Raw genomic sequence first — 16247 nt, 5'->3', positions numbered from 1 at the left:
TAAAAAAAATCTGTCACATGGAGTTCGTGGTTATGCACTGTGAACATGACAAACATTAGATAATCCCTTAGAATTTACTTTCAGTTAATGAATATATTATCTTGCTAGGAGTAGTATTTTGAATCCTCGGTCTAGCTAGCTCTGCAGGAAGAAGTGCAATGATGCTGAAAAAGTGTTTTACCTGTGAGCTTTTGTTCCCAGTTTGATGTGTTCAGTACATTATAAATCTTACATAAATTGCAAATAATAGTTTAAAAAAAACCCTTTAAAACAGCTCCTCAGGTGCTGTTTGTGCTTGTGCACAGGTTCCAGTGCAGCTCCCGTGCCAGTAGAGGGCAGGGGATTCTGTCTCATGATTTTTGTCTCGGAGGCTGGGATGTGTGTGTCAGCCTTGTTTTGAAAATGGCACAGAGGCACCAGATGATCCTTAGGAGAAAAGTTAAACTTTACATTAATCGTGATTTAAGGATTTTAAAAGTGTGTGTCACTCTGTTCTAATTGCTCTAATCTTTCTCAATCAGATTTCAAGGGAAATCATTCAGTAACACCCTGTATCCTGTTTTGCTTATGTGCTTAGGGGGTGGATAGTGCGTTGTGATCTAGAAATAAACAAGTGAAGTTTGTTCTGTGCCTGTTGTTTACATCCTCCGATTCAGAGATTCATGTAGATAAGGTGTAGATTTGCTGTTCTGCCGTTATTTTCCTGGATTTTGCTTATATCATAAACACCTTCTGTTTTGTCACTTCCTTTTTCTGCTTGCAGCCATCCCCTTTTGAAAGCTAAACTCACAACTGGAGTTGAGAGGCTAGTCATACAGACATGCTTGCTGCGTGGTTTGAGGACTGTCTGAAGTCAAACCCATGGCAACTTTATAGGGAAATGACAGTGTCTGCAGCTCAGTGACACAGGTGATCACAGCAGCTATAAAGCTGTCAGTGGTGCAGACTGATCTGCCAGTATATACTTTAATAATCTTGATGATCACTTCAGAATTGCTTCTATTCCTGACCAAGCAATCCTAAAAATCATATTGACACTGACTGGAGAACATTGCAATGGTCCTTGCTTGGACCTAGTGAAGCTGCCCTGCTAAAGACCCACAAAACTGATTATTCTTGGGAGCAAAATCTACACCCCTGCCCACTGATGGGTGAAGTAAATATTGCCATGATGTATGTTACGTATGCTGAAGGAAAACAGCACACAGGTTCTGATGTTGATCCCACATGTAGTCAGTTGATATTTAAATGATGTGCTGGTCTACAGTGTAGAAACCTTCATGTTAATGGTAATCTGAGCACTAGTCTATACGTACTGGGTCAGATGTGTGCTAGACTTGTGTTAAATAAGCTTTTGTGGGACTGCAGCAGCAATTAATAAATCCTGCCTTGTAAGTAGGCTGATTATCTGGAGTGGGGTCTGTGTTGAAGCTGTCAGGTTGGAACAGGGCTTTCTGCCTTCACATTGTTGGGCCTGTCAGTGGGTTCATAGTACTTCAGTTGCCTGATGTGCTGTTTGTGTCACATTTATACCTTTAGGAATCTGATTCTGCCACCTAACTGTCATTAGTAGGGGGAGATGGATAGAAGGTGCCAAATTTTACAAGCGCAAGCTTTGTCCATTAAATCCTGCGTCTGTGTTTATGATGTGATTTACAGTTTCTTATGTACATAAATCCATTGCTTGCAAATAATGCTGGTGCCATGAATTCTACTCAGTGTACTTGGTGCTTAAGTACTGGCTGGGGTGACAGACATGCCCATGGCTTTGCACTGGTGTAAGAATGAGCCAATTTTTTCCCTTGTGATACATGTTACTGCTGTTTCAAATGTGTGAAAGTACATCTTTCTGATTGGATATACAACGGGATGCATTCTTAAACAAAACAGCAGTCCTGCAGTGCTAGGAAAAAAGGAAATGTCAGACCATGCTGGGCCTGATTTCTCAGTGATTAGAGGGGAAACTTACATTTTCTGAAGAGCTCAGCCTTAAGATTATGTGAGGGCAAACTCCAAGGTGCCAAATTTCCTTTTTCTTCAGGTGGTGTTTTCTTCTGATGCTCTTTTCAGCAGGTTGAGGATGGTAATAATGTGTGGCTCTTTGTCTGCAGAGAAGGCAGTCTGATGGCGCGAGGGGAGCTCAGAAAATATCAATTAGTATAACACGGAGCGGTTGTGTTTCATTGTTCATGTTGCCATGTGGAGGCACAGAAACCTGAAGGTGAGGCATGAGGCTGTCACTTCACAGCAAAGTGTTGGTCCATTGGAGGATGAAGTGGCTCTCCGGTTTGGCAAGGCTAGATGCCACTGGTCCTCGGGACACTCCAGGGATAACTTTGTGTCAGGCTAGGAGGCAGGTTTTTCTGCTAGTTGTTGTCTGTGACTGGCTTCTGTGATTGTTGTCTCCAAAACTCTTAGGAATTATCAGGAACGTTGCGGTTCTTGTTCTGTCAGTCACCTTTGCCTTCACCGCTAAGTGTGTTTCTACTCCAGTTGTAGCAGTGTTTTGGCTGAAATGAGGAACGCTGTGAGTGAGGCCATTTTGTAGTTGCATACAGATTAAATTGATGTTTACGCCCTGCAGGATTTAAATTTCTTAGAGAAATCAATACTAAAATGTTGTGTTGGCTTCGTGCTTGTCTCTTGCTGTTTGCTGCTAAGAGTGCTGATGGTGTTTCAGCAGCATGAGGGTGATGGCTTTGTTAGGGACCTTTTGCTTCAGCAAGTGAGTGAAAATTGTTAAAAAATATTCAGGGGACAGTGCCCTTGACAGGAGGTAAGTCCTCTGTTTAAAATAACAGTGAATAGTGGTAACGGTCAGATTGGAACATATGTGAATAGTGATGGGGTAGAGCGTACCGCTTGGTATGCAGTACAAACAGACCATAAATACCACCCTTGCCTTTAGATCTTAAGCCTATATTTCTGAGGGAGGAGTGTTGGCTCAAGAAGTACTTACAAATTCATCAAAGGCAGGATCTTCCTCCCAGATAAGCCAGGGATTCTGCTGCAGAGGATATTTGTATTTTCTTATGAAACTTCTGGCTGATAACAGTGCCAGTGTCAGACGGGCAATACCTTGCCAAGAACTTGACCGTATCCCCTCTTATTTCCCACAGAGCATCGGACTTTTAGCACGTATCAGAGCCTTCTAGGCACGATCAAGCAAGGCTTGGTTTTAAGCCAGTGATCTGGAGTGAAAGGTTGGTTAGCTCATTACCAATTCCCTGACCAAGTGTTTTACAAAAACAGCTTTTTATTATTACTTGGCTCAGGAAAGTACAGTATTAGTTAAACTAATTTTTAAAAGGGTTAGATAAAATGTCTCTAAAGGAAATGACCTAATGTGCTTTAAGGAAGCTGCTTACGTGCTCTAGAATTTTTCATGCAGTGGCTATTGTCTTGCTTTTATTTTGTTTTATTGTTGTTATACATATACAGGAAACACAATGAAGGCAGAAACTCTGAAGAGTTAATAAAAAGATTGGAAGGGGTATTATCTGTCTTTCTTTCCTGACACAATGATAAAATGCTGTCATTGTTTGAACAGTCGCTTTTAATGTTTGGTCAGCAAAAGACCAAGTATGTAAATGGTTCAATTCCTGTGCCCTGATGTTAGGAGAGATTGTTTATGACTGTTTCAGTGGATGTACTGTTCAAGCACTACTCAGAAAAATAGTCAAGCTGTCAGTTGGCTGGTTTTGTTAGAGCTTCATGGATCTCTAGAAGCTGGGGACTTGGAGATCAGCTGGGTTATCTAATAAATCTCCTTTTATCACTTGTTTTTTTGAGACTGATCTACAGCTTTAAATCCGTTTAGATTAGCAAGGAAATGACATGATTGCAGTCTACAAGTACCTTCTTGGGGAAAGGAAACTTGATAGTATAGGACTCTTGAGCCTTACAGACAGAAACATTACGGCTCAATAATTGGACGTTGAAGGTGGGCAAACCGCAAACGACAAGCAAGGTTCAGATTTTTAACAGAAACTGAAATCAAACAGTGCAGCAGTTGACAGTGGTGTAGTGAATTCTTTTGCACGGACAGTTTTAAGAACAAGTTTGGGTTTTTTTTTCTAAAAACAGGTGCTGCTCTAGTCCAAAGAGATAATTTATCTTATAGAGAGTGAGTTCAAAGGATCAGCGTGGTTCATTCTGTCTCAGACACATGGGGATCTGTAAGAGATGCCATTGCTAGGAAGCTCATCTGATTCACAGCTATATATACAGTGCTTTGTATTAATCATTTATACCAAGAGCCGCTGATGGTATCACTGTAAATGATGCCCTGTTCTGATGATCATTCTGCTTGTAAAATATTATATTTACCTTAGTTGCCACTTAGTCAAATGTTACATATTTATTATCTTAAATCTTTCTGTATTTTCATTTTTGTTGCTCAAATGTGACAGGTCTGTTAGTGAACTCTAATCAGTTCTCCCAAGATTCCCTACTTCCTCCAGTTGTCTTTCCTTTTTTCTGGTTTAAGGTGATTCAGCTTCTCTTACAGATCTCATGTTATGCATCCATTCTGAGCACTAAGTGTCTCAATGCTTTCAGCTGCATCAACCCACACGAGGTTTTTCAGTGTTAACAGGGGTTCTACTAGATAAGTTGTTCTTCCCCTACCTACTCTATTTGCCTGCACGTACAGTGATTTTTAGCTGTGATTGTGTTTGTTGCATGAGATTAGACAAGACAGATTTGCCTTAGTTTAAAAGGGAGTATTGCCTAAGTTTTTAAAACAATTTTAAGTATCTAAAGCTTTGGTTCCATCCAGGCTTTCATTTCCAGAGGACAGCTACTCAGTGCTTATACAGATGATCTCAAAAAAACCCCAACCACCCTCCACATTTCTTGTTTAAGTAAAAACCAAGTAAAAGTTCACATGTCTGTGGACAAGGCGAATTTCACAGTCTACTTGTATAACTTTAATTCCCTTCAGACATGAAAGAATTAATTTGGACAGCTTTTTTTTTTATTTCTTGCCTGTGGTTTTCAAGAACGCACATGAAGGGTATTCTTTTTTCTGCCTTTAAACTATAATGATATTTAGCCTGTATGTGGTGTGTCTAATTTATGCACTAGCAAAGGTATGCATGGCACATGTAAAATGACAGGTCTCAGCTCCAAGGCTTTCACAGTGTCAGTTTAGTCCAAGTGTAAACGGTGGCAAAGGATGGGAAGTTCATGAAAAATAAGCTTCCAGTGCAATACGTACTCCTAAAGTTCTCTCCTTGACGTAAGAACAGAAATTTTTTAGCTTTGCTGTTGGAGGCTGGAATTTGGGATCAGTGACAGGACTGACCTGAAGCAGAAAAATCGGATGTGTGGAAGAGTGAGATTAGAGCATCCACAGAATTAAGTCGCTTAATGATATGGTAGGTACCATGAAATTCCTGATGCCAGCTTTTGGACAGAGATATAATTTCTCTCTGATGTTCAAAAGGCTGGACTTGACAGTCTCTTACAGTGGCCTTCAGCTCATAGGTGCTATATTCTTAGTTGGAAAATGTAAAGAAGTTGCGAAAGAACACAAAGAAGAAGTTTGCTTGAATCTGAAATTGTATTTTTCGGAATGCACTTACAGCGATCGTACAGCATGAGGCAGACTTACAGTAACACTAAGGAGTACATGCTGAGCATTCGTACATCAATTACTACTCAAGTAGAGAGTGAGTTTAAAAATGGCCACTTCTCTGCCACTTCTGTTGGTTTTAAAGTTATTGGTCTTCCATTTGGCAATATTTGAAGCTTAATAAGAAATTTCAAGAAATTTCTGAAAGCTGGAAATTTGAAATTAAAAATTGAAGTATGTATGTACAATAAGCAAAGGGTGGGTTTGTGATGATTTTATTTTTGAAAGTGTCTCAAAGTGAAATTGTTCTCTAAAGGATAGCTCTACTACAGATAAATTCACTTGTCAATCTTCATCTGAAATGTTACTAAATTGTAGCTTAACTTTTAATATTTTACCTCCTTATGTGCCTATCTTGACTGATTCTTCTGAAAGGTGTAAGTATTAGAAGTTTTCAGAAGTTCTGGTGGATAAAAGTTTCACCATGAGGGTGGTGAGCCACTGGCCCAGGTTGCCCAGAGAGGTGGTAGATGCCCCATCCCTGGCAACATTCCAGGTCAGGCAGGACGGGGCTCTAAGCAACCCGATGTAGTTGAAGATGTCCCTGCTCATTGCAGGGGGGTCGGACTAGATGGCCTTTAGAGATCCCTTCCAACCCAAACTATCCTATGATTCTATGAAAATTCAATTAGGCCCTGTTTGCCAAAATCAGCTAGCGTCTTTCTAAAAGATAAATCTGTGTGCTTTTGTATTTCCAGTTTTGCAATAACACTAAGTGAAAGGAATGGCTGCGTAGGAGTTTGAATGAGCTGAATGCCCTGCCTGAAAAACTCCACTAGAAGGTGTTTGATGTGCTCAAACACATAATATTGAATTGTCTCTTTTTACGAAACAAGAATATTAACAAAGGTTAATTAATATTAACACTAAACAATGTATATTTGTTATAGAAGTAGTATCAAATGCCAGTAGTATTTTAGGCAACAAATGAACCGACTTGGACATACGTTCAATTTCCTTAGCCTAAAGTTGGTAGCCAAAGTTTCACTATACTTGCCTATCTAGTCAATCTACTCCATCATTGATAGCAGCTTTCTTCAGGGTGTTCTCATATCCTGTTTTCAGCAGATTAAGATCACTTCTGTTACATTTCAAATATGGGCTTTGTTGGTAGAGGGCTTTGGATCCTAGAGGTATCCATGTGCTGAAGGAAGGCTTCTGGCGTGCTCTATTCCAGCACGTCCTTGGCCACATCCTCTGTGTTTCCAGGATTGGGTCACTCAGTTCCTTCCCCCTCCATTGCTGGTATCTATTACCGAACAGGTAAATGTCAATATTTGTCTGTAGGTAGCTATTTCCATTTATGCATTTCAAGAAGTAATTATGGAAAGCTGGATGGCACTCAGCATTGTTACAAATCAGCAAAATATTTCAGTCCTCTCCAAGGCCAACTTAAAAACAAAATAGCAGAAAATAATGTCATATATTAGCGTGCATAGCAGCAGCCCTGTGAGTTGCATTCGAATGAAGGCAGTCACTGGTCACAGAGCTGGAGGGATTTTAAAGGATATTTTCAAAAGCATTCACCCTCTTCACTCAAGGTGCTCTTGATCTTTTTCTTCTGTGTTTATTCTGGTCAAAAACGAAGTTTTTGTTATTTTGAAGTAGTTCTAATTATGATGGTAATACAAACGTACAAGTGGAGAGCTGCTTGAGTAATCTCTTCAAATTAAGTGCACTTCTAGTTAAATGGCTTAAGTTTACCTGCAAGTGAACACTTGTGCTGCAGAGAGTGTGGTACAAAGCTTTGCATTTCATACCTGATTTTGTCTGTAAGCCTGGTACCCACTGAAATGCAGGTGAGCATCTGAAGGCGTTGTGTTTGAAGTATGACACATTAAAATAAAAAATTGCTGGAATATCTATTCAAAAAGGTGGAATTGTGTTTTTAAGTAAATTGCAGGTACTCAGGACCTAGTGGCTTCCTGTTTATTTTTGTGTTTTAAATTCCTTTATTTTTCATTGCTGAAGGGTATTAATAAATTGTTTCAACTACAGTTGCTGCTATGAGCTGTGATATAGGTCAGTGCAAATTTGAAGTATTATCTAGGCTGTTGCAAAGCATTCCTGTTGAATTCAGTGTTGCCATTTGCATGAATAAGGGTTAATCATGAAAACCATGATAGTGTAGGACTACAACCCTAATTTCCAAAATCCTTGTATATGCTTGAAAATGAGCTAGATAGCTCCTTGGACGCCTGGCCATTTAACCGTTTTTCACATTATCCAAGGGGCTGAACTGATAGAGTGAGCAGTTCCAGTTTAGAGAGGCCTCAGTTTGACTTCTTGCATCCACCTCCTCTCTACATGCTTTCTGGCTGGCCTGATGGCATGTCCAACACCCCAAAATCAGCTGCAAATTCCAGGAGACTGCAAAAGGAAAAATATGTTGAGGACTGGGGTAGGATATGTTATATTCTACTGGTTAAAACAAGACAGTTTTATTTATATATATACACGTGTATATATATGTAAAAGTTTTTATTTATACACACACTCACACACTTTATATATATATAAAAATGCGTATATCATACAAATAACTGTTCTGTATCATTTAGGGGATGGGAGGCAATATCGGAGACTTACAGAAACTGTTGTGTTATAACTGGCATATTTCTCAAATTAGTTGTTTTGTCTTGAGTAGTCACTCCTGTGCAAGAGGTTGGTACATGTGGAGATGCAGAAAAATATCTTGTAAAACTCGTGTGGCTTGGGTAACTCACATGTGTCTGATGCTTGGCAGCAATACCACAAATGTATGGGAAATGTGATCTAATGGATAGTATATACCTAAGGGCTCCACATAAAAGGCTCAAAGAACAATTATCTAAGTTGAATGCAGTGTTCTAAAAACAGCTTCATCTATTTTCCTGCCATTTTTTGTGCTTTTCCTCTAAATAACTCTAATGTATATTAATTAATTGCTTGAAATAATACCAATAAATCTAACAAGGTTTGTCTAAAGCTTGACTGCGCAGAGGAAACTTCATGTTTGTTTCGGTGGTGAGAGAAAAAAATCATTTACTGAAAATACTAAGAAAGCTAATATTAATTTGGATGCAACTTAATGAAATCTTTAATGGCTTTTTAAAATTGTTTTATTTTCCTTAGATTTTAATTTGAATTAAATCATTACTATTGTTAAATTAGTTAAACACTAAATTAAGAAATGCAAATGAAGTGAGCCCAAAATCCAATGTGATTATTGTTTTTATTGATATATGTAGGCTAGTGGTGTGGAACAAATTCCAATTATATCTGATCTGTTATTTGCAGTACAAGTTCCTGACTCTTCATTAAGTGTAATACATTAGATTAAATGCTTTGCTCGATAAGAGCTTGGAAAATACTAGTACTACAATGAATGTCTTGCTGCTTTTGCCTCTTTCTTTGGGCTATTAGCACTGTGTATAATGCAGGCTGCAAGGCTTTCTAGTTTAAAGTTTTAAAATCCTGCCCAGCTGTGATCACCAGAGAAGGATAAATGTAAACCTACATTTAAATGTGGACCTAAATGTAATCTAAATGTAAACCAAAATGTAAATGCTACCTAAAGGTAACATAGTCGCAGGAGGCCCAGGAGCGAGGGAGAGTTGCTAAAGGCAACTCCATTACATACATGAGTTCACCTGAATAGATGTTCAGTGGCTTCTGCTGTGCTAATGTTAAATACTAGTAGCTAGCGAGGAAAATGCTAGTTTCACATGATATATCCCCTTATATGATTAAAACATTCAAAAGAAATGAAGTGTGTCTTCAAGTATCAGAACCCGATTATTCCAAGTTGCTCTTTTTCATTTGGTTTATATTTTTATAAAATATTGTATCCTAAACTGACCGAAATCAGTAGAAATCTAGGCAGGAAAGAGGAAAATGTATGTGCCATTTTGGGCTTGTCTGCTTGTGCACAGTCAAGGTACTTGTCTGTGTAAAAGCTCTTTTTTAATTTTTAAGCTATTGTTTTCCTCAGAAGCCATTCAGGAAGGCAAAATTGAGCAAACCAGCCGCCAAAGCTGCCGGAAGCTACCCTGTGGCCGTCCCAGGTGGAGAGAGGACACCGTAACTGTGGGTATGCTTTGCTGCAGGGCTGGCCCAGCGCAGCTCTGGGCAAGCCAGGCACACATGGTGGTACCACGTTCCCGAGCTGTGGCTGGTTTGTGCCTGTGCCGCTGCATCCGTCCCGGTGCTGCATGGGGGGCTTTCTCTGGTGTCTTTCAGAGCTCTTGTTTGAGCCGATAGAGGAATTGTATTATTATATAGTGTGGAAGAACTTGTGTCTCCTATTGAGCCCCCATGCAGAAGTGTTCTTAGTTTGCCATTGCAGTAGTATAAAAAACTTTCAGCTCAGCATGCTCCTCACTTCACTTTATTCTAGTGGTGTCAAGACATACGTCCAGCATAAATGGACGAACTGCCTCTGCTTCTGGCTGCACTGTATTTGCAGTAGGGTGTAGAGAGAAAACATGAGACCTCATCACTGTTTTACAGCCTTCTGGAAGGCACTTTTGGACTTTGGTGGGGAATCCATGCAAGTGGGATGCTGACGGAGCAGTGGCGACAGCTGATGTTTACAGCAATTGCTCTGGTTTCACTGTGTGTACATACTTTTTTTTCCTCCCATTGTATGAGGTAAGCAGCGCTAGTAGTCTCGTAATCATCCACATGAGTAAAACTGATTTGGCTTCAGTCAGCAGTTAACCTTTTCCTGGCAGGAGAACTGTTGGAGTAGTTGTGATGAAGGCTTGTTGAGGTAGTTACTGTTCTGGTTTACCCTAATATGGTGGGCATAGCTAGTGTATCCAAAGTGCTAGTTGGCTTTGGGAGATGGGATTCCAATGCTGGGGTTAAGTCATTTGCGATGTCTATGAGGGGAGCATGTGGCAGAGGTAGGACAAGACACTGAGCATGGGTGTTAGCCTTCTTACCCTGTGCCCCGAGAAACTTCTGCCCGTTCTACTTCAAATATTGGAAACCAGTCCTTTTCCCCTACTCTCTCTCTGTCCTCCACCGCCTCCTCTTTCAGTTTCTCTGTGTTCTGGGTCAGCCTGCATCCAGTCTCACTAAAAATGGTTCTGTGAAGGCATTGAAAGAGACCATAATGTTTTGTTAATAGAATGAGTGAAAAAAACTTCTTTTCTGCATCACAACGAGGACGTCATGGTATTTGCCATGTTGCTTTGTTTCACGCATTTGACTGCTACCATACAGTTAGCAAATTGCTTCTTCCCTTTCTTGATGCTTTCCTCCCATGCCCATCATTGCACAAATCTTCGGAGTGTGGCTCCAGAATCTCCCCCTGAAACACTTGTTTGTCAGTATAGTGTATTTGTGCTACTCCATTCCCATGGTCATCAGAACCCCTGTTCTGTGCCTGGAATAAAAATGAGACCATGCTAGCTCAAAAACCTCTAGTATGTTGGGCATGGTTTCTTGGTGAGGGTGAAGCCAGCTATTGAGTGCCTCATTGCAACAGTGGCATGTAGATGAGGAGTTTCTGGGTTACAAACAGAGATTTTTACCTTGCAGGAGATGTCTTGTGGTTTTGAGACTGACATTGCTTGGGCTTCTCTTCTGGAAGATTTTTGAAAAAGCTCTTACAGAGATGTTTTCAGGTGCTTCTTCCAAACTTATGAGTCTTTTTGCCACGCTGTGATCAGAGGATAACTAGACTTCCAGAATGATCCTCTGGCCATCTAAGCGCCATGTTGCAATGGCATCGTCTCGTACTTGCTTAACTGAGTTGAATGGTGTGGCACTGCAGCAAACTGCAAAGAATGAGGAGCTCCACTTCCAGGAAGAGCAAACAGTGTGTTGTTTTCAATGCATCCTAGTTAAATGGGAAGCAATTATGGAGAAGTCCTGGAGGCACTGGCATGGAGGAAAAGTGGATTGGTATTGAAGTTTAAGGTTTGACCGTGCTGCACAATAGGAGCTTGTATTGCATCTTCCTGCAAAACAGGCTGGTTTCAGGTGGATGAAGGGGTTTGCAGGCTCTGACCCAGCCCAGGCAATCAAGGCCAGTATCAATGAAAGTACAGGTATTATGAATAGTGAGGATAAGTGGTGCTGGATTAGAATATAAATCTTAATCAGGATTAAGCCTCAGCAAATATGTATCTATGGAGCAGAACGTTCTGTATGAATAGGAAACAAGCTAGATAAATAGATCCCACAATTTCCGAGGCAGCTCTCCTTCAGTCTGTGAGTGGTAGTGTCCTTTCACACTCCAAGGACAGTTCTTTTTGCACTGAGGGTGAAGCTTTTCTTTGAGATCAGATTTGTTGGCCCATGACTGAGAAAAACTTGCTGCAGGATTTGTGCAGGATTCACTCACCCCATCTGAAATTCTGTCAGGGCTGAAATGAAATGTGAGCAAGAGGAAGAACTATGTAATGGTACAGGCTCATTTGTTTTCACATGAATACATTAGAGCAAAATCTCACTTTCATGAATCAGCATTTCCTTTGTCAATAACTTTCAATATTAAACAGTAGGGTGTCACCAGGATTATACAGGAGGAAAAGTAAATTAAACTGCAACAAAAGATTTTTGAGGGTAAATTGACAGCTCAGGTCTTGATTCATGGTTCGGCTACGGAACAGGATGGGAATAACTGTTTCCTTCCCACCACGTTTAAAATTGTTTTGTAACTGAGAGATAAAAAGGACATTTCCAAATCCTTAGAGTATACCAGTTTATCCAAATCCCACACTGTACTGAGAAACGATTCCCTTACTCCCTTCCATGTTTTCAGAAAATTGCAATGCTCAATCAGTTTGCCAAGGTGTGGAGCATATAGTAGTACACTTCCCTTGTTGCCTAGAAAGAAAATAGCTGGTGTTTTAGTATCCTCACATGCTGAAATGTGATATTCTTCAGCTGAAGTGCAGTGTTTCCTCCTCTTCCTTCTTGCCAAATCCACTTTGTGTTTCCACACATTAACCTCTTCCTGACCTAGTGCCACTCATGCATGAAAAGCCCAAGTGCTTCTAGGTTGCAAGCATAGCAGTTGTCTAATATGTTTGTCTTGACAAGGATTCAAAGGGAAATACACAATTTTATGAATGTTATTTATTAAAATTATTAATAATCTTTGGGAAGTTAATTTGGAACACTTTTTTAAGAGAAAAGACTGCCTTTAAAGCTCTTGAAACTGGTGTTTAAATTACATAGGTGTCCTGCTATTCTGATCTTAGAGACAGAAATTATTTTACCTTGGGACACACTTGGTTCATATCCTTAAGTATCCATGGGTTTATATAAATACAAATACATACACTTTCTGGATTTGTCACTTTAGTGGCACCTCCTTCCTCACACTTACTTGTGTAAGTGTTCTAGACTCTTAAAAAGTTCATTTTATTCTTTCACTTGGCATTACCAGTTCAGACAGCCAGTCCTGAAATGCTTCTGTCTGCTTTAAAACTTCACAGAAAATTTAGAAGTTGAAGAAAAGCCAAGAAAAAACACACTTGCAGCAGGATCAAGAGTGATGGAAATCGCAATTGCTTCTTTAGTTGCAGAACAGGTTCTGCACAGACAACAGCAGTGAAAGCTTCCCTACCTTTCAATCCCAGCTCTGACTTAAGGAAGCACCTTTAGAAGAAAATTTATGTATTTTTGTATAAAGGGGCTTTATCTCTAGTCTGGCCAATTTTTTTGGTCTAGATTTAAATACGGACATTGTCATCCCATTGACTTGTTGCTGCTGGTGATGCTACTTGTGGTTAAGCATGCTCTGAAGTGGCTTCCTAAGTTCCTAGCTTTAATTTCTCACCTCCTGCTGAGAGCCAGCAAGAAGAGTTGTGTCATTTTCGACCTACTGTATGCTTAGCAATTCCTGGCAGAAATCCCTTAAACAGGGAGATGTGGCTTGGGCCAAGCTTCTTACAACAGAGAACTTCCAGTGTGTTAGTCACTGTGAATATAAACATTGAGAAAGGTCTTATGATATAATGAGAAAAGGCCAAAGAGGTGAGCTGTGCATCACACTACTTCATCCAATGTACATATAATCCTGTGTTACACATTCAACCCTATCTCCAGGTTTATCCTCTGATATGATGAGAAGCTCATGCTTGTGACTTGAATAAATCATGTAAGTTGCATGTTAAACAGGGGAATGGTCTGTCGGGAGCCTCATCAAATTCAACAAGGAAAAATGTCAAGTCTTGCACCTGGGGCACATGAACTCCCTGCATTGATAAGAATCTGAAGGGAAACTGCTGAGAAGGACGTGGGAGGTCTAGCTAAAAAAGAGCCAGCGGTGTGTCCTTGTGGTAAGGAAGGCTGACAGCATACAGGCTGTATCAACAGGAGCACAGCCAGGCAATTGAGGGAAGTGAATTGCAGTCCTTTATTCAGCAGTCGTTAGATCACATCTGGAGTACTGTGTCCGGTTAGGGGCCCCGTAATGTAAGAAATGCATTGATAAAACTGGACCAAGTGCACTGCTGATGCTTGGGGGCTGGAGGACCTGCCCTGAGCAGGAGCTGGGCTTGTTCAGCCTGGAGAAGAGGAGGTTTCAGGGGTACCTAATGGCAGCCTCATGCTGAGGTGCACTGCAGAATAATGAGACGATGTCCATAAATTGATAGATGAGAGTTTCTGATGGGATATACAAAAGAGAATTTTCACAGGGAGGAGTATAAATATAATGCCTTTTATTAGTGGACTCTTGGTAAGTGAAGGTCTTGAAACCTTGTCTCAGAAATGTAACAAGACAAGGCTAATTTTATGTTGTTCTGCTTCTGAATAAATTTGGTATTTTGACCTAGTTCTGTCACTCTGCAGCCACGAGCCAATTGGATCCCTCAGCTGCCACCCCATCTCATTTTGCCTCATTTGGACAGATAGAGCTAATTACAGTAGGTACTCTATCCAAATTTTTATGGATTAATTTACAGCATGATGAACAGAGTCAGTGATGGAGATGCAACCAAGGAAGAGAGGGATGCTCTGACCTTGTCACTCAGATGGATGTGGAGACATACTGCTCTTTTCCCAGATGGCTCTTGAGTTTTACAGAAAGTCAGTGACATGTTTAATTACTTCTGACAAATAGAGAACGCTTTCTCTTTTAGCTGTATTGTGTTTATGCCCTTCATGACAGTGGAAAAAGGCAAAGCAGCATCTTGACCAGCCACCTTTTGAGTAGGATATTATGGATTGAAAGTCTTAGGGTTGAAGTACAGGCTTTCAGCTCCCATTGACTCTTGGTGCTGTCAGGATTAGAAGTGCCTGATACAAGAAGGTGCTTAGGTACCCGCCTGTGAGGTCAGTGGAACTTAAATGCATACCTAAATAATGTTGTGCAATGAGATGTTTTCTCAGCAATCAAGATGTAGTTTACATGCTATACGGCATTTGATAACTCTTGTTAAACAGAGAAGATTAATTTGAAATTGCATTAGGATATGGGAACTAAGGTCAAGAGTGTTGCAATCTCCAGAATTATGATAAATATAATTAAAGTTGTAAGACTTTTGTCTTCTCTTAACTTTTAAAACAAACACGTGGCGGGGCGGGGGAGAAGAATGGCTATACTTGGAAATTTAGAGCTGGTACAATCAAATGTCTGTTTGCAAGATTTGAAGGTGCCTTATTTGTTGGCTTGATGGTGAATTTTTTAAACAACCAGTGTAAAATACTTTCATGTATTTTGTGATAGGGAAATGAAAAATGTGAAAGATGTGTCTTCCCCACTGAGAATTCTTTTGGACCAGCTCTGGTTTGACCTGATTTACAAGTGGCAGAGAATTAAGGGGAAGTTCTTTCAAGAGTGCTTAAGGCTGCAGTAGTTCTGCTGCTGCTGTTGAAGGTAAGAATGGCTATCCTGAGTCAGGCTGAAGGGCCAGCTAGGCTAAAGTCTTCCTCTGACAGTGGCCAGTCTCTAATACACAAGCAAGGCTTGAACAGCTATTATATCCTCCCAGCTTCCACCAGTCTGCAGTTTAGTAACTTCCTGAGCCTGAGGTTATTTTATTTAACAGTTGTTGACAGACTTTTTCCCATGAACTTCTCTGTTCACTTTTTAAAAGCATGTAGGTTTTTGGCACCCATGGTATCCTGTAGCACTGAGTACTTCAGGTGAGTTGTGCATTGTGTAAGAAGTCCTTATTTTTTGTTTGTGTTGATCTTGTCACCTGATAATTTCATTCGCTCGTTGGTAGGTTTTGTACTAAGAGAAACAATGGATAGTTATTCTGTGTTTATACTTTCCTTGACTGCCTGTGCTCTACTGGCCTCCTCCTGGTATCCCCTTAGACGTTTCTTTTCTTGGCTGAAGAATTCTAATCAAGACTTACTCATGTCTTGTTGGAAGCTGTCCCACACCTTTGATCAGTCTTGTCTATATTTTCTTTTATATATTTCTATATTTTTTCTATTTTTATTATTTTCTTTCTGAAATGTAGGACCGGCACTGCACTGAGTATTCAGAGACTTCTATTTAAAATGTGGCATAATACTGTTTCTGGTTTTATTCCTTTTATAAAAAATGTATTGTACTCGCTTTTTCAATTTTTGAGTATTGATCTGATATTTTCATGACGTTATTAAAATTTACCATGCTTTACTCAAAGATAATACTTCAGAGCCTGTTGGG

This window comes from Phaethon lepturus, unplaced genomic scaffold, assembly GCF_000687285.1.
Source record: "Phaethon lepturus isolate BGI_N335 unplaced genomic scaffold, ASM68728v1 scaffold5261, whole genome shotgun sequence".
Lineage (NCBI taxonomy): Eukaryota > Metazoa > Chordata > Aves > Phaethontiformes > Phaethontidae > Phaethon > Phaethon lepturus.
This window is presented reverse-complemented; position numbering follows the sequence as displayed.